At 37.9% G+C, this 19,527-nt stretch overlaps 1 protein-coding gene across 1 annotated transcript in view; it reads right to left on the bottom strand.

Annotated features, from left to right (window-relative positions):
• The window catches only part of GFRA1 (GDNF family receptor alpha 1), a 147,641-nt gene that overhangs the window by 53,460 nt on the left and 74,654 nt on the right, over window positions 1-19,527 (bottom strand). The gene's annotated exons all lie outside the window — the stretch shown is intronic.

Genomic DNA, 19,527 nt, shown 5'->3' with positions numbered 1-19,527 from the left:
TATTAAATAAACAACATATGCTTTGCTTGAAAATGAAAACAACTGGTGTTAGTGTGCAAAATTCAATTAAGAATAATCTTAATGCTGTTGTGGATATTGGGAATGCCAATGTCACAGATCCAAGAAAACACAGTAACTTCCTATTGCTACAGAATTTGCAAGCTGAACAAAACTTGTTTTGCAAATATCTAAAACCCTGCAGCAACCTCTTAGAAGGGCAAGCCAGAGGTAAAACATCTCAAACAAGATCTAAAGTTCTAACTTGTTCCTAAAAAAAAGCTTTTAATCCAGATCTTCCGCCTTTTCCCCAAAACTCAGTCCAAAGCCCTTTTACAACTCAATGTCCCTCCTCTCCATTCTTCTGCCACTTTGTCTCACCTTTCTAGATCAGGATGTCAACCTTTTCCCTTTTTCATGGCAGAGAAAGATGATGTGGCTTGGCCAGCACAGTGCTCAGAGGTATTGCAGTTGCCGTGCCTAAGACTGACCCTGGATGCTAGCACACACAAATACAACACTTGCTACTATCTCACATATCTTACACATCCAGAAATGACCCAAACCATAAATGATATGCATTCAATTTGTTTTTCACTCTAGCAATATGCTGTAACTACATTCAGTGGGTTTGTATATTTAGCATTTGTATATTTAACATCCGCACTCTAAGTCCTTCCCAATATCAGTTTCCTGCACAATAAACTGCAACTGTTTGCTTATTGTCACAAATTACAAAACTAAAAAGATGCAACATCTGACTATAAATTACCACAGCCAAGCATTTCTTATACTGGTTTCCCACAGCTTAAGCAGCACCAGATCCAGAAGAAATAGCATATCCAAAACACATCACTCTCATAAAATTGTAACACTGTTATATAGAATGTTGTATTATATTAACACAAAACTGTAATCTTAACTATGCACTCTAGAAGTTTTTTTCCTGTAATGCAGTATAGAGAATTATATGTTAAGTACAAATATAATTACCATGTAATCTGCAGGGCATGTAATTATGTAATATATGAATAGTACATGCTAATTACTATGTGATTACAGAGTAATTACATAGTAATTTTGTGCCCAGAAGACAACTGCCGAATTCTACTCTTTAAAAAAATATTTCGTGGAGGAGCTCTAAATAGGGCATACCAACACAAACAGACTCCAACTTACTCTATGATACATTATAAAACATTCTTTACAAATAACCAAGATTCAATAAAGCAGGCTCTACAGCTCTTTGCTCAGAATCATATACCTGTTTTCCATTAAGGGTCCAAAATATAGTAAATGCTGCTACAGAATTAAAAAGCAATGTGAGTGAATATGAGTACCTTAAAAACCAAAAGTGACAGGTTAATGAATCTTTTTTAAAAATAGAGCATAAGCCAAAATCAATGAAAACATAAACAGCAAAGAAAGTTATCTTGAATGAAAATTGCATTAGGTACAAACTGCTCATAAAACCACCTTGATACTTACATTCATTCATATACTTTGCACAGTTGATATCTACCCAAGACTCACATTCCTCTACATGTCACCTCTGAACTGGGACCAGTTGTTTGTGGTTTTTTTAACTACCTATGGCTGTAACTTGCTTAATTTAGCTATTTGCCACTTGCCTTTTCTATTTTGATACATATGTCTCTAGTTATTGACTCTGGCATATTTATCATCACATTACACAGACTATTTCTACCTTTCAAAACCAAAACTAGCATCCAGCACATATAAGACTAGCACCCAGCACATATAAGATCTGCATCAACCACATTTGAATTAAATATGACTGTCTAAACAAATGCCTCTCATTATTGTTAGCTTCTCCCAAGCTTTTAAATCATGTTTTGATGTAAAATTTACAAACCAGAACACACTTTATGCTTTAGTTTTTATTACAAAAGTACAATGTAATTATTCCTAAGTCCTGTGGTAAGTATAGTTAAGAATACTGAGAATATTTTTGGAGATTACTTACACAGCAGTAATACATAATGTCAAAATTTCACCCCACTCCTGTTTTGCAAAGCTTAAATTATTAAGACAGGCAGAAGTTTGGCTCTTGCTAGGTACTGACTACATTAGAGCAAATGGAGCTAATCCAGAGCTACTTTTCCTGTCAGCATCCCTCTGAAAAGGTCTGTGTAAGGAGATCTTGCTTCTGTTCCCTCCTCCCTTGGGGCACTCGGGTATGGAGTGGGGGCAGTCAGACCCAGCAGCCTGGCAGAGGTAAGGAGTCCTGCCCATGATCATTTTCCCATCCAGTGTTTTTTTCTCTCCTAAGTCTGCTTTGCCTAGTGCCCATTTTGGAAATCTCAGCCAAACCTTGCAGCTCTCAGTTCCTGCCAAATTACTGCAGACTCTGAGGTAAGTTATTTCCAGTCAGTTGACAAGCGATACCCTGTCCCTTTGCGTGAGGCACTGCTTCTCACTTGCAGCTATGGGCACAGCAGAGCAGCTTCTGCAAAAAACGAGACACAGCCTATCAGCAAAAGTAACCAGCAGCTGCAAGCTGCTTTGCTGCTATGGGCACTAGCCTGCTGTGGTGCAAGGCAGAGCCACCACATAATTTTTAAGAACTCAACTGTAGCCAGGAGCTGCTGTCTTGGTAGGAAAGCAGCAGCTCCCAACATCTGCAAACTTAGGATTCCCAAAAACTTCCTTCTGCCAGGCGGTTTGCCCTATAACATGTGCAGAAACTCCAGGACAGCAACAATCAGCTGACTGATACTAACTTACCTCCATATGGATCACCAGCTCCCAGCTCCTTTGCTGTGTGTATAACACTTGAATGCAAGGCGAGATGATTTTAGACCAACTTTACCGAAGAAAAAACAGGCCCTATATTGTAGTATAAGCTGCTACCACTTTGGCACTTGTCATCTCCTGAAGTCCCCCACCCCGACTCACAGTTTTCACAGCTGCAGCAGTTCTGGACTCAGGCTCCTGTTCAGCCTTGGGAAAAACAGCAGAAAGGAGCCAGCCAAACACTTCATTCTTTTATTCAGAGATTTTCTAAAGTTTTAATAGGGCTTCCTCTGCCCTGTATGATATTCCTTGTGCTTCACTCTCTTTCAAATAGTCTCTTCACCTTAATCTTTCATCTTTCTTGGATTTCCATTTCCATTTCATTTCTGCATGTAGTAAGCCTTCTGGCTATCTCTACAACTCCTGTTAACCCCATGGTTCACTAGAAGGGATTCTCAGAGGATCTTAGGAGCTTCTTATTCATATGCCTAATAGGTGGAAGGAATGGAAGAACTATCACTTGTTCTATAAGATTCATATTAAACTGCAATTTACATAAAAACAATTTACTGAGGTTGCCATTAAAATTACAATTACTATTTGGAAGTAATTAGCATTAGTAGGCTTTCTAGGGTATTTAGTGCAGAGACTGCTGTAAAAAGAGCAGTATATGTTAATGTGATGGAAGGCAAAATTGCAAAGCGATAGAGGTGACCACATGGGTATGTGCCTACTCCAAAGCAGGTGCAGAATACTGCATGTAGAAACCAAAGACCAACCAGGATAAGGAGCACCTTGATCCTACTTGTATAGAAGGGCAGCTATGAGCTTCACCAAAGCACTTGTGCTTTGTAACAAGAGCAGATTAAAAAAAAATAACAAGAACATGGGAAAGATTGTCATCTGCACCTAAATGGTTACAAATAAACTCCCATTTTCTTTGACAAAACAGAAATGCCTAAACTGATACTTTAAGTACCTGAGTCCAAAGCCATAACATTTAAAATTCCTGGTCAGTCCTTCCCAATGCTGGGCTGGCTATGCAAGTCTTTGATACCACAAACTACTACAGGGACTTTAGGGACTAAAGGTCCCTAAAGTTCTTCTCTGAATACACTCACAGATCTGCCCTGAGTTGAGTGGATAAAGACAATCTCCTGTCCAAGTCGTATAGAGATCAAAACATATACATTGCTTCGTGTGAACCAACAGACATGATCTGGAAGTATTCATCGCTCAACTGTGATATAACCCAGGCAGAAAACAATAAGAGAGAGCATGATGCTTCAGCCCAAGGATGAGAGCTCTCCTGTGTAGGCAGAATGCTGGGTTGTGGCCTGTGTCAGAACAGAGAGTTATTTCCCTTACAAGAACAATGACTGGAAAGCAGAAAGACTACTGCCTTAATTTTAAGTCTGCAGAGGCATGATCCTACTTGCACTCTCTTCTAATCCCATAAACAATATAATCCTTTCTATACTATAGCTCTTCCCCTTTCTTCCAGGCCAGCCAGCTTACCTCTTACTCCATAGGGCACTCTCCCGGGCTTTGTGAAAACCTGTAAGGAGGCACACAGAACACAGGCCTCTCGCTTTCTGAGAGAGTGCACTGATCACTAACTTAATGAATAAAGCACCATGGTATCTCCAGCCAGGTGCCCTTTAAAAGAAGAGCCCTGCTCCGTTCTTCCATGCAGCTCTCTACTCCCAGGAGCATACACTGAATGCTGAGCGGACAAATGCTCCTGCCTGAGACTGAATCTGGCTCCTCAAGACCAAAGACTTCCAACAAATCTCAGGCTTTTGGGTTTAGTATTTCCTACTGTCTACCTAGACATTTGTCACACAGGATTTTGGAGGGTTTTTTTTGTTTTTGGATCAGCACTCCAGGATATACAGTACACACTTTGTAAGGACTCTGGGTATCTTACTACGGATTTTAGATACCATCCAGGGGCAGGGGTTCCTAACTTTTAGGTGCCTAAATACATCTTTTGGTCTATTCCTAGATGTGTAATTCTACTAAGGGAGCCACATGCCCATGTGTTGTGCCTTGCACTGTTCAAGTTCACCATTGGATCTGGGGTCTAATGCTTAGCAGGACTCTTGTCTCCATTCAGAGTTAGATCCCGCTACCATTCAAGTTGACCATTTGCCAGTGGACAGTGCAGATAAAGACTGTAAGAGCAAAGTCCTACAGCTGGACCTGCACTGATGAAAATGGGGAGAACTGATGTCACAGGATTTCCTTTGGTACTTTCAGTCTTCCTTGGGGAAGGATGGGGAAAGGGTAAGAAGAAAACTCAGAAATGATTGCTTAAGTTGGCTGAGGAACATCTACTCTGACTTACAGGTTATATAAGAGGAAAGTTTTGTAACCCTACTATGAACTGATTTAAAGTTTTGTTCCATAAGAGCAGAGATGGAGAGGAAACCCTGCTTCCTAGTATTAACAACTTTGTGGTCTGCTGCTTAAATTCATTCTGTCCTCACTCACACAAATATGCTGATCTGCTACAAATATAATGAAAGCTCATGCAAGGGTCCCTAATTTTCCATGTGTAACTGAGGACTGCAGTTTTGCACTGTATTCATACCAGCACAGTTAAATCCATTTTATTCACTAGAGGTATTCTGAATTTTCAATAATCTAAGTTACAAGAATTTGGTTCTTTAATGCTACTTTCACTTCTGTCCAAGGTATCTCACATAGGAGACAGAAACGTACAAATAAAATCAGAAGCTGCTAAACAAAGAAATTTCAAACTGCTGCTAACTAATCCTATCACTGTTTCTCACATTACTGCACCAATGATTTCAATTCTACCCTAAAGGGTTTTTAGGGTGTAAATGTTCTTTTAATCTACACTACACTAGTATTCGAATGAATTATGCCTGACCAGGACCGTATACAGAATATATTCTTCTGGAGGAGAGATCTCCAGTCATTCCATATACAATTCACGCTCTGTACTGAATCAGAGACTGGTTTTGTGATGTGGAAGGCTATCACCACGGTTTCAGCTGAGTTCTTCTAATTAATTTCCCTTGAAATATTCAAAGTGGATCTGTGTTACTGCATATGCTCTCCAGTTAAACTGTTCAGTATTTTATTATTAGCTAAATACTAAGTCAACAGAATTAAGAAGGAACTTGCACACACAGAAATACAGAATAAACCTGTGAAAATACTCAGACCTACACAGTTACCATGAGAAGTGATTTACTGCATGCAAGTTCTCAAGACACAGTGAGGGACTGTTTACCAAAGTCATGCCAATTTACAGGGTAACTTTCAGCATTTCTTTTTATTACTGCAGAATTGAATTCACAACTTGTTTCCTCGTTTCCTCAGACTTGATTAATTACCATGTTAACATAACTACTGTTCTCTTGCTTATAATGGGCTCACTCTAAAGTGCTGCTCCAGCAAAATAAACCAAGAGAAAGCTTCTAGCTCTTTGCTCCAGCACTGCAATCCTTTCTAATCTTACTATTTTTCAAATTTATGTTCCATTCCAATAAAGCTTCTGCGAATATTATAGCAAATCAGATAATACAAGGTTATGACCCTTGTAATTGATCCTTCAAGGTTCTTTTTGCTTTTTTCCAGTTGACATGGTAAAAATTACATTTAAATGTGCTTGTTGACACTTGAGAATTCACTTTGTTGGTCATATACACTGTGTCAGAGAGATTACGTTACATAATGATGCATTTCTAGTGCTTTATTTCTTCTATACCTACAACCCCATTAAGCTGTAAGCAAACCTCCCCTGGGCTGTAAGACTACAAGTATCAAGGGGGCAATGCTCCCACACTGTTCAGTGGGAGTGTAGCTGCAGAAAGGATTACGTGAGGATACAGGGCTAAACATTAGCTACTATTTAAAAATATGAAAATATTAAAAATATATCCAAATAAATATAAGTGGCTTAAAAAAATCAGAAGTTAAATTTTCCTTTGTGGTAATACACAGACCATGTGTACTAGCACCAAAAATCAGTTACCTGTAGCAATGGTTTCTGTATCACAAGACCACTTGAATAAAGTGATTAATTGGACTGTCTCAGTAAATGTGATCATTACACTTTTAATTAACCTTCTATACCTCTTGCACCTTTTCATTTTGTTATACATTAGATTTTTGTGGTTTTCCAGTTATTATGCTTGACTAAGCTTAAAACAATGCAAAGCTCTGTTAGAAGGAAAAACAGTTCAAACAGCTCTTACTGTTCCTAGTGAGAAAATACTGTGGATACTGTCATCATGAGGGTAGTTATAAATCAGATGGAGGACAGACATTCTGAACTCTGTGGCTACGTTCCCACCTAATTTTTGTTTTGGCAGCCTACTGTTATTTAATGGCTCTGGATACCAGGAAACTGGCTTTCGAACATTCTTTCTCAACCTAGTTATAATTACTCCATATAAATCATACAATGATCAATTACAATAATCTTAGGTTCATCCATTATTTAAACTTAGCATTTGAATCTACACAGCAGGAGTGCAGGAAATTCCAGAGTCTTCTCTCTGCTCACTAACAACTGCTGTATTCCTGAAGTAATGCCAGTTACTGAAAAAAGGGGCCAGATATGCTCTTAGCTATGTCATGGAAAACTGAAATAACCACAGATTTCAGCTGAGGAAAGGTTTTTGGCCCCAAACAAATATATATTTTTTCCAACCACACTAGCTTCCTGTTGTTGAAGCTAAAAATCACAGTGAAATTTTGCTTTCATTTACCTTGGTACACCAAAATCAGAGGAGTTCCTCTACATTTACATGCACTAAGAGCACACTATGTTATAATTTTAAGATGGCCTAGATTTCTCATATACATATACATACAGATACATTTATATATGTTCAAGTATACGTACATAAAATATTTCAATACTATTTTGTTTCATGTCTCCTTTCACAACAAAACTACACATGCATTTATTAGTTTGTATAAGAAATAATTCAAATGTTTTTGTCTAACTTAAGATTGATCCTAAGATATCTGAGCTCAATGTGATCAGAAAGATAAGTCTGATACAAAGAGGAGAGATACTGAAAGGAAAGGAACTTTCACAAAGGCTCAAGAACAACATCCACACATTTTTCAGAAAAACTTTAAAACTATAACTCAATTTAAATTAGTAATAGGAACTTTTAGACAAACTATTTTAATAAACTATACCTTTTTGTGACTATACAAATACTAAGTTCCCAATCACTGCTTTTTTGTACCCTGCCCTATTTCAGTCTCAGTCATACTTGCTATAAAATGTTAATATAGGGCCTGTTTTCAAGTCTAAAATTTTGAAAATTTCTAACACATTTTTTAGAGTTTTAACTGCATGCCAAGAATTGGTTTGTGAATAAAGCATTATTTTTCAGTTATGCTTTCTTCATTTTCATTAGCAATAAAGCTGTAAAAATGCAGAAGGTGAACACATAAAAAGTGCTGGCAAAATTAAAAAAAAATAAAGTGATGCTTTCAGACATGCAAAACTGCATTTATTTCTCAGCATCAAAAGAAAGAGTAGTGGGTGTACCAAGGGGAAAGAGGTCAGAGGTTAGAATGTCTGCCACAACAGAAAAAGGTCTGACAAAGCAGACATTTACACCATAAATGAACATGCAAATAAGTACAACTCCAATACTTTGAACCAAAATATAGATCTCTAAGTCCATATTTGGGCAAGAAATGAAATTCGTTTATGGACAAAATACAAGTAAGAGCTCAGCAAATGGTGCATAACTAAAAACTAACTGGTAGAATTTTCAAAAATTCTTAAATAGAGGGGACCCTCTATAAGGGGACCCTCTATATCTAAGAGATACAAAAGCTCCTCCTGATAGGTCTAGCTGGGAACTCCATTTAGGTCATCAGGTAGATAGATGCACAGTGGAGGAACCAAGGAAATTCTCCGTGCTCCTCAGTGGAGCAAGAATTTTAGATTCAAACAGAGAAAGCAGATGACAAAGGAGAGCTGCTCGCAGCAGGAAGGAAATTCTAGAAGGAAAAAAACTCATAGATGGTAAAGCTGGTATTCATATTTGATCTTAGGACCATAAGGCTAGAAGGAGCTTCATAAAATAACCCCTCCTCCTGTCCCACAGCAGGACCAACTATAGCCAGAACAAATCCTGACTAATGCTTCCTTGGACGGACATAAATCCATGGGACCAGAAGGGATGCAAGCAAGAGTGCTGAAAGGAGTGAGCTCATCACATTGTGAGGCTGCTCTCATTTTTGTAACATCATGGCAATCAGGGAAACTTCGTGATGATGGAAATAAGGCAAACTTCACACCTATCTTCAAGAAGGGCAAATAGGAGGATACAGGGAATGGCAGGTGGGTCAGCCTAACCTCATTTGCAGGGATGGTTACGGAGCAAGCCATCCTTAAAGCCACGTTCATGCACATGAAAGACAAAAAAGTGACGAAAAACAGTCGGCATGGATTTACCAAGGTCAAATCAGGCTGAATGCCTTCTGCAATTTGATGACTGGCTGAGTGGACAGAAGGAGAGCAAAGTGTCACTTACGCTGACTTTAGTAAGGCTTTTGATAAAATCTTCCATATTATCATTGTAGCCAAATTGGAAAGATATAGTTTGGACAGTTGGACTGCAGGATGGGTGGAGCTGGCCGTGCTTTGAATGGGGAATAGGACTGGATGACCTAGAGAAGGTCTCTTCCCACCTAAATTACCCTATGATTCTATGATCTAACCTGTTCTTCAATATCTCCAATGAAGAGCCCACAGCCTCTCTAGATAGCTATCTAGTGCTTCCCAATGCATCCTATTAAAAGTTTTTCCTGATATCTTATCTACATATCATTTCCTACAATGGAATCCCACTATTTCTTTCCTAACTCTACTCACTATCTCTTAGCAATGACTTTTTAATTTCTTACAAAGTGGCATCCCCCCATCACTCCACTCTTCTTTTAAGCTATTGCTTTCCAATCTCTTCATTCTTTCCTTATAAGTCATGTTTTCTAGATGTCTAAGCTTGTGCTGTTTTATTCCCAGATTTGAAATAAAATGGAGATTACTGACATATCCACTGACTGGGAGTTACTGTACTACTTGTACTCAGGAGATCACTACAGACAGACAAAACCTGTTAATTCAAGAGTTGCCGAAGAATAACTTACTCCAGCCTCAAGCAATACCAGCGTAGTTAGGGATGGTTTACACGCACTGACTGTCTACTGAAGGAGTATACATTAGCTTATCTATGACAGCAGCTTGCTCCTGATGGCTATAACCTGAAAAAAGAGTCAAAGTACATAAAACCTTAGTAGAAAAGTTATCCTGCTTATTCTACAGTATTATTCTTTTGGAAGGAAAATCAAGAGAAGACAAAAGGCTGGAGAAGTGATTGTGAATTGAATCTGACAACAGCAACTGATGGGACAAATCAGGAAACATTCAAAAGCAGGGAGTGGGGAAAAGATGTGCTTTCCAGCATAACAACCAGAAAGCTCTACCTTCTCAAAAACTCTTCCACTACTCCTATCAGATAGACACAGATGAATCTATGGTCATAACAAAAGTACATTAGCACAAGTAAAAGATGAGACTAAAATAACAGTGAAAGTAACGTAGTAACAGAGATGAGGCACATGCTGTAATAGCGGCAGCAGCAGTCACAGTTGGACAAAGGTGGCCATCATGGCAGCAGAGAGAGCCATAGAGTCAGAGAACAGCAAGAGTCACAGCAACTGCAGAGGCACCAAATCACCACCCTTTCACTACTGCTAGTAAAAACTATTTGGGGCAATTATCTGGCCTATCCACCAAACAATAAGAGCCTCATTCCACTAATCCACCACCAGCTGCTCTTCTTTCCTGTATCAGTTGGCCTCAATGCAATCCTGCTGAATAAGAAAAAACACACCATGATGTGAAGACGGCAACCCTGGTAACTCAGTAAGCTGCAGTCACTGTGTTGCTGCTCACTTCATCTTAAGACTCATTGCTGAGACTTCAAAAGCTGAGAATCAAGGAGAAATGTACATTGAGGCAGATGCACTTAATGGAAAAGGGAAACAGGATACTTTAGAAAGTAGTAACTTAAGTGATACTGAGTTGCAGACTTAGAAATGTTAATGATGGTCACTGTTCTACTGTGTGTGTAGAAGATAAAGCAGTACAAAATGAAGATAAGACATCTATACATGATGTATGTCACTTACCTACATGCAGCTGGGGGGTTATTAACTTGAAATCATTAAGTTATTTAATAGATTAGAAAATAGCATTGCCTACTGTCTGCGCTAGATTCCTTTAACTTCCATTTATGTCACATAATACATGTGACACACAGGTCCTTCAGTGTTCTGCTCTTTGCTCTGTCCTCTACTGATTCTCTTTCCTGAACTAGTCTAGTTTACCTTTACCTCTTACAATTTTTCAACTTTTTTTTTTTTGGAACGTAAAAATGTAGTTCCTTCTGAAAAAAGGAAAGCAGGAAATCGAACTTCACAGCCCTCATGCACCATTGTTGAGGGGCTGCCCCCACGTCTCAGATGTGTTATTTAGTGTCTGGCCTGAAGCCCACTAAACACGGCCCTTTGACTTCCATTTGCTTCAATAAACTCTGGATCAAGGTTTTATGCCCTAATTCAGCCTGTGTTTTAGACCCATTTAAAGCAACTTAAGCATTTTATTAAGTGCTATCATGAATTTGGCATCAGATTACATTATCCTTGGCTTCATTTTTAACTCTAAAATACACATGGAAAACATGGGCTTCTACTTAGTGTACAAGTTTACAAATGTGTGAATGCATATGTACACAGAAGTAAAATAAATAAAAGAGAAAACTAGCACTGTACTGACATTAAAAGTAATTATTTCAATATTCAAGCACTAAAATAAAACTAAGTTAAATGACAACACCACTTACATTTAACTAGCTATTTTTTTTCAGAGTCGCTTCATATATGCACATACACACTACTGAATTGCAGTCAGTTCTGGAATGGAGAGTTATAGCTATCCACCAGCAATGCTGTACAAGAGGCACTGGAGAGGCAAGGAGATGAGGTGAAGTGAGAGCGTATAATCCTGTAGCTGAAGCTATAATAATTACCCAAATCAGGGTTGTGGTTTTTTTTTCAAGATTAACATTCCTACTCAGGTAAAAAGAGTTACTGCCACTCATTGAAAGCATGAGACTGACAACAACACAGCTTCCATCCTGCTGGGACACTTGTTCAGTATTGACTTAGATGGTTGTGAAGCTAACAAGTCACCCAGATACACTTCTGAAACACTAACACCCCAGTATAAACATTAACAGAAGTAATGAATGCATTCATTGTGGATGCAATCAATATGGTGTTGCTGAGACAACAATTGTACAGTGTACACTAACTGGACAGTGGTACAGTTATTCCTCTGGCATATAACACAGCAGATGGATCACTGCAGGACGTAGTAACATGGAGACTACAGCTCCCTTAACATCCTTGCATACACGTCTCTACTTTATGACAGTTGCACTGGCATTACGGTGTTACTGAGGCCATGAAGGAACGTCGGGTGAGTCTTGTCTCCAGAGGCTTGGTATTGCTAATTTCTCTCTGCAAATTTTGATGTAAGTAACCAAATGGAGCAGAAAACTTTCTTAAGCTTCCGTTTCCCACTTTTCTCCACTATCTTTTCCTTGAAGAATGAATTCAGTACAACTGTTAGGAAAATCCTGTTAGAAGGTTTAAGGTACCTAGAACCAGTGTCCCTCGCGAACAGGTTGATGATCAGGTACGCGAGCACTAGGAAGCAGTATTGAATACTTGGGTACTTTTTTTCCTCATTCCTGTTGGAGATAGGAGATTAACAGTACCCTATGTATATTTACTCTTTTTTTTTCAAGTGTATTACTGTATAAATTTAACATGCACCCTCATCCCTGTTGAAACCAAAAAAAAAGTTTGTTCAAATACCTAATGACTAGTGTCAACAGCAGTATTTTTGCATTTGAATATACTTACAAGTGTACATATTTAGTTTAAAAAATGGTACCAGGATTAAAGCCTTGCAAACTAAACTAAACCTGCATCTTGAAGCTATTGCTGTTCTGAAACTATTGCTAGCTCTGGAAGAGATACAAAATAAAAAAGAAGAAAAAGCCCAAACCTCTAAAACAAACCCAACACACAAAAAGAAGTATTGAGGAGAAAACAAAATCTCCAAATTCACTATATGTTGCATCCCACCACACACACTAGGTACTGCATGTGCATTTCACCATCAGCAGCAACTCTTACTCTCCAAGGCCCTCGTACAACCGTGACGCTTTCTCACATTCTTTAAGCGTAAATCCAGTACAATAGCACAGTCTCTTCTGTAATTCAAGAGCAAGAGAGAAATTAAGAACTCTATTGAAAGCAACACAAAAACTTTAATAAAATGAATCATTATTAGCTGTTAAAGCTAAAACGATGTAGAAAGGAGAGTTATCCACAGTGCAGTAGTGCACCAGTAAATAAATAAAGTACAAAAGTCCCACATATTTGACATTTGAAGAACAAAACTATCCATCAGTGTCTTGGCATAGATCGATCAAACAGAATGCTACTGCCGAAAATCTAATAGTAGGATGGTAATAATGTAGCCATAAAACCTCTACTCTATAATTGACTGCTTCCACTTCAAGCTAACATGTCTGAACGAGTGACTAATGTTCACCTAAAGATTTCACTTGCATTGAATGACAATCAGTTACACCTCACACTATTCTCTGCAGATTGCTTATGCCAGATAATTGTCAAGGGACATGAGCCAGAGAGGGAATAGTCCACTTAAATAAAGAAATTCATGTGAAGAATTGCATGATAATCTCAAAAGGAAATATAGCTTTGCATCTGATTGTAAAATACAATGCAATACTCTACTTCAGACAATGCAACACCTTCCTGAAGCAGAAGCATCAGTAGTGACTCCATAAGTCACAGTAAGTTCTATATTTCAAATAGGTACTTAAACTTTCAGCAAGGTATAAAAAATACACTGTATCCTTTCCAAAATTACAGCCTATATTCTTTGAATACAGAACATATTTCTGAGAATTTGCAGAAAAATTACAAGCTTTGGTCAGATTTTGCTTTGCTGTAGAGGGGAAAATAAAGAAATTCCGCTGAAAGTCAAAAGAGTTTATCAGTGTTATAAAAACAAACAGAACTATACACTTCAATGAAATGACTTGTCTTTACAACTTACTTTTGTGATCTTACAGAGCAGAATATCTTAAAAATAGTATTAGATAACACACAGATTTTTTGCTTTAATTCAGGAGACCAAGATGAACTTAAGCGTATTTCTGTATTTTCCTGAATGGGAGTCTATGTTAGAAAAAGAATCCGCTTTGTACACTTTTGAGGCTAGAATGAGAAACTTAAATTTACTTTGTAAGTTTCACTACATATATATATATATGTGTATGTATATAAATAAAATATACACACACACATACACATATACACACACACACAAATATATATATATATATATATATATATGTAGGTATATATAAATTAAAATGTTTGGAACTCTCTAATGGACCATGAGCATAAGTCAGATTGCTCTGTTGCCTTTGATATATACTTAAAGGTAATTGGCTAGTCTTAGTGATGTATTTTTAAAGAGCTACCTATTGATTAATAATGTTTCAGTATTAATATAACCACTTCACGTGGATTAAGAAACATCAATAACAGAAACCCATATTTTTCCACAAAATTAACTGGATATAGATCTGTTGCTTTAAGTCAAATGGGGTGCATCCACTCATTATTTTACAAGAGGAATGAGACAACTGTAACAGTTAAAATTAAAGCAAAACTTGGTTTTATATTTTAGCTGCATACAATGGATACAGCTCACACTTTTACGCTCTTGCAGAATGCATGAAGAAAGCATGCAAAAGCAAATTCTCACCAGCTGGAATCTGTGACACAGCAGTTTCACATAAAGGGGCCTTCTGTGCAAATGCTGGACAAAATGAAATGTATATTTCAAACAGAGGTGTGTTTTCCTTTTTAATCCAGTTAAAAATGGATTAAACCAGTACATGATACTGTAATCTGATCCATATAGCCAGAGCTCTTACAGTCACACTCATCTCACTGTTACCCAACAGGCTCCATAAGGATACAGAGGTCTGCTGATTTAAAGAGATATTTGAAAACAATACCCTGACCTGTGGGCGGTGGGCCATCACACAAATATATAACTGAACATGAAAAACTGCCTGCAGGTGAAATGCTCAAAGTTATCTACCTGAGAGTAGAGTTCTGTGTTAATTATGTGAGCAAAAAACTCAGGTAAGTTCCACAAGAGGAAATGGTGGAAAAAACAGTGTCGTGTCTTCTTCCTGCAAACACTAATGAACAAATTCAGAAAGAACCCTTTATCAATTATGTTAAAAAGCAGTTAAAACCAGAATTGTGCTATGAAATCTTAATGAGATTAGAGAAATTCAGGTCTGGAAGGGACTGTAAATGCTATCTTGTTCATCCTTCAGTGGTGAGCAAAGCTGAATCCATCTTTTGCAAAATATCTGTCTGAATTTCACAATGGAAGGGATGCCACAACCTCCAGGGTATTAGCTCCAGTGCTTAGTCTTTAAGTTAGATTCTTTTTTCCCTAATATGTTGCCTAAACATCATGTACTACAGTTCGGACCAATTGACAATTACCTTGTCACTGAGGATATTAGACTGCTTTGACATCTGTTCTTGCTGAATCCACATCGACTCTCCTTACCACCTTACCATCCTCTAGGTGCTTTCAAATCAAGCTTTTTAATACTTTGTTCTATTATCTTCCTAAGCACTGAAGTTGGGAACTGGACATAATTCCCTGGCCACCTTTTTTTCTAGTTTTATTTTGTTGATGGTATATATATGTGCATGTGTGTGTGTGCGTGTATGTGTGTGTGTATATATATATATATATGTATATGTATGTATACACACTTATGCGTATATATATGTGTGGCGTTTTTTTAATAAGATGGGTACTATGTTAGTCTTCCCCTGATCCGCTGGGACGTCCCCTTTCTTCCATGAGTTCTGAAAGATAACTGGAAATGGTTTAGTGATAGCTTCGGCTTGTTTAAGCACTCTAGAGTGAATTTCATCAAACATTTCAAAAGCATTTTCAGGCCATTAGAAGAAAAAAAGTAAACACTTGTGCATTTTTGTTCCTTTTTATTCAACAAGGACTTTAACTTGAAAACGGAAATATAAATCTTTAACATCAATTGTTTTATTGTACTATGTCACATGATAACACACCATACGTTACATGCCAAACATCTTAAACTGCCTTCCTAAATAATTTGCCAAGTTATGTTGAATACTTTTTAGATGATCTTCCGCCAGTAGACAATAGCAGTTCTTAAAGTTAGCAATCTCTTTTTTCATGTCCAATATGCAAAGAGCATCAAGGAATAAATAGACACAGGAAGTGAGGCCTAATGTATTGACAGTCTCTGGTTGTTTTGTGCTACTCTGGAAAAGGAAAACAAACCTTCACCCTAACTTTTCAGTCAAGCCAGATTTCTGCCAACTTTGTGTCATGAAAGTGGTGCGCAGAACTAGAAGCACTTGGACAAATCAGATCCTGAAATAGAATAAAGCTTGCCCAAACTTTATTCCTGTCGTTTCATGTTTGATTAAAGACATAAATAGATAGCCTTTCCATAGAAATTAACTAAAGCCACCTACAACAAAAACAGGATCTTCCAATGTGCATTCACATTTCTAGAGCTTCAAAGCCCCAAGCCGTGATCAAACTGTCTTTATCCAAAAGATATCATAAGGCTACCAGAGCAGGACAAGCTATCTGCCACTAGTTATCCCATAACTTCTCCTGAACTTGTACCAAGCCATCAGAATGAAATAAGGATCTCTTGAATCTCAAAAACATGAAACTACTCACCTCTTTCCATATTTTCCTGAGCAGCAAGCTGGGCTATTTGATCTCTCTTCTGGTCAGCATATGAGCAAACTATCTAAGCTGGGACAATGGTGACTAGGGCTACTGCTACAGGGGCATGTGATACTGCTAAAGAAACACAGCAAATCCAAACAGAGTCTCCACAATGGTAAGGGAGATCACAAATAAAATCACGCACTGCCCAGAGTGAAGAGGGTATCTTAGTCATGACCTACAGTGCTATGTGGCTGTGGACACAGCAAATCAAGGACTTCCAAAAGGTGTCCTTTTCAATCAGACCAGCAAGGGACTTCTTCACAGCACCTGTCCACCACAAAACTAGATGATTTGTTGAGCCTTAGGGATAACAGGGTCTCTTCTATCAGTTCAGAAAACTAGTGACAACACCTGGACTGGAGGAGCTAATCAGTTAGCACCCCAAAGGCCTATCTCCCTAAAGCTGTCAGTCAGTCAGAGCCCAGGGAGCTCCAAACCTGCTCCCTTAGCCCTTCCCGTTTACCCGTAAAATTGCAAGAACCCAGTGAAGGTGCAGTACCAGGAGCATCAGCTTCCATTTTTGAAGGGCTCCTGAAAGAGGAGTCAGTCTGCTCAGCATTTGGCCCTTGAGTCATGGAGAGCTGAAAAGGGATGGGATCAGGCAATGTCACTTCAAATCAAATGTACTGTGTGGACTTCAGATGGGAGCCTAACCCCTTACATGGTCCTCCAGCTGCAAAGTTTTGGAAAACCCTGCTATGAATGATGGAGATATAGTTCCTGGATTAAGCACTTTGTCCTTCCCTCACAAGGAATTATTTTTCAATGCAAATTAAGGTGCTGAGATAGACATACTATATTAGAATGGCTCTTAGGAGAGTTCCTGTCTCCTCAGAGTTTGTAAAAGCTTAAAATAAGCTCAATAACAGAAGCATCCATTCCACATTATAATAGTCTATGTCATCCTGTTTCCACAGTTAGATCCCACAGGCTTCTGAGTACCAGTGGAGGAAGGGGAAAGTAAAGGAAACAGAGCTTACGATAATCCACAATTTATTGTGGATACGCATGTTCTAAAAGTGCAGCTATGGCAGAAACAACACTGGATTAACTGCCTCAAGAGATATATAACTTAAAAAAAAATCTCTATTTTATTTCTTCACTAAGAATAATTCTAAGGTCATTTTTGTCTTTTTGCGAAGAATAAAATAGTCATTTTGCTAGTTCGTCTTCATCCAAATACTTCTGTAATTCTCATTATTAGTTGGACTGTTGCTTTAAAAGCTCATCTCATATGTAAAACTTGCTATTGATGGGATGTTGTAAAGCATGTTGAGAAGAAGTAACATGGTACTATACCAAATGAAGTTTAACATTTTCTTGCTTTCCTTTCAGCAACCCCACAAGTGCTTTATATTTTGATACAATATTTTTATGCAATGCAGAGTTGTATGTCACAATGACCCACCCAAATTCTAACAAGTTAAACAGATCCGTAAGAACCAATTCAGAAAACAAGCTAAGACACTAAGAAAAAAGCCATTAAACATGCAGAGAAAGCTTTTACCAGGGCAGAGGAATAGGTCAAGTTGTGCAAAAAGGAAATGTAAGAAGCAGTTTAATGGCCTTAAATGCATCAGTATTTTTAAAGCATTTTTTTTTTCATATGAAAGGATGAACACAGTACCTAAAAGCTACTATATTTAACTGGACAAATGAGTGACCATTGTTTATCACTACATTACTCCAGGCTCTAGGTTCATATCAAAAAAATTACTACTTATTTGAAATCAACCAGCCAAAGCACTTTCATATATTTAAAATACACATTTTTCTGAATTTTCATCCAAGATTCCTCACTGTCATTTTTGAGAAATGGCAGCAAATTAATAAGGATCTCTATCCATGGTTGAAAATAGTTTTTGTATAACAATGAAGTCATTACTCTTTTTATTTCTGTAAATTCCATGAGAGCAAGAAATAGAAGCACAATAAAAATCTTTTTCATAACAGTTGATTAGAAAATATGGCCTGCAGAAAGCCTAGCTCTCATTGCACTTTGCACATTAAGAATCCAAATACGTTACCAAAGTTGGGATTTTAACCCCCCACAGCTTCAGCACAAAGACGCACATTAATAAGATACAATTTAGATTTGCATTTTTTAATAAGCAAGGGGATCAAAGAAAACTTGAGTGCTGAAGGGCTGTTAAACCATGTGCAAATTCAAACATTGAGGTATACTACAGAATGAAGACACATTTGCACTAAAGTAAGAGTAGTGAGGTTTTCCAGAATTCGTGGTGAACTAAATATTCTTTGTGAACTGTATGCCTGCACCTAATAGGTCTGGGAGAGAAGCAGGTGCATTCAAATTGCACCAAATATTTCTGTGATGTGCATAATATTAATGGTTGATGACAAATCAGCAGAGATGGCAGTGGACCAGCAATGAAAGGATTCATCTTTGTAATAACCTAATACTGCTCTCATTAAAGATGTTGGTCTGTTTCTACATGAGTGTATGAATATCTTAAACTATCATATAATTTTGCTCAGACATCAGGATGGCGTATCTCATTAAGGTGGCTATACTGCTGTAATCTTATGGGAGTAACCGTTAGTTAGTATTGGTACACTAACTAACACAGACTGAGAAAAAGACTACCGATAGTCTGACTTTAAAAATAGCTACGTATGCACATCTTCAGTTCCCATGAGACGGTTGTGCTACCTCCTAAATGGCAGAACATAAACCAGTACCGGGACTTCTGGCATTTGTTTTTATCTAGGAAACCTGACAAGTACACAAAGGGGTATAT

This window comes from Apteryx rowi, unplaced genomic scaffold (genome assembly GCF_003343035.1).
Source record: "Apteryx rowi isolate R43461 unplaced genomic scaffold, aptRow1 scaffold_3, whole genome shotgun sequence".
In the NCBI taxonomy this organism is placed as follows: Eukaryota; Metazoa; Chordata; class Aves; order Apterygiformes; family Apterygidae; genus Apteryx; species Apteryx rowi.
This window is presented reverse-complemented; position numbering and strand designations above follow the sequence as displayed.